Genomic DNA, 930 nt, shown 5'->3' on the forward strand with positions numbered 1-930 from the left:
GCTTGGCCTGACTGCATGTCTTTGAACTGTGGGAGGAAACTCACGCAGACACGGGGAGAACATGCAAACTCCACACAGAGAGGACCCCGGTCACCCAGCAGGGGAATCGAACCCAGGCCCTCCTCGCTGTGAGGCGACAGCGGTACCCTCCGCGCCACCGTGCAGCCCCCCAAATACAACCAGTTTATTTAATATCCAAAACTACGTGTGGGTTCACAGGTGTCTTCTGAGGTTTTATATCTGATATTGAAAGTTAAATCTGAAAGTTTGACTTTAGGGCTATTTTACCAACACCCCTCATGCACCACTCCAGCCTAAGTTTAGGCTCAATATGATAACTTTATCTAAATATATAAAATATATAAAATGCAGCGTTTCACATCAAGCCACTCTGTTCAGATCTTTATGATAGTTATGCAACAACAAAAAAAAATTGTGGAATTCCCTTTAAATACACATACAAACAGAAAACAAAGGTTTAAGAAATTACACTTTAATTCAAAATAATAAGATCAGCACTGCAGTACAGTAGCCTAAGAAGGAGAATAAAACAAACAAACAACAGGAATATACAAAGCAGCAGAGGTGGCTGTAAGTCTGCTTGATCAAAAATATACAGAAATGTATTTTTCTTTTTTCATCCCATGCAAAAATCCATCATCTTCACCCCTTCAGGGAGGTGTGCATGGAGACCCTCTGGACTGTACACACTCATTTTTCATCCATAGAGCAACACCCTGCAGTAGCCCTGCCTGAATTTGAATTTTTAGATTACATCCACTGCTTATGCAACTGAACAAACCACAGATGTGCAAAATATCTAGCTATATGCATCTGCAGTTTATTGTACTTATGCAGTTAATTTGGTGGCGTTTCGATGCTGTCGGTGATGTGTTGGGGCAAATTATCCTTCCTATAACAAATGTCACA

The sequence above is a fragment of the Pygocentrus nattereri genome, chromosome 19, assembly GCF_015220715.1.
Source record: "Pygocentrus nattereri isolate fPygNat1 chromosome 19, fPygNat1.pri, whole genome shotgun sequence".
Lineage (NCBI taxonomy): Eukaryota > Metazoa > Chordata > Actinopteri > Characiformes > Serrasalmidae > Pygocentrus > Pygocentrus nattereri.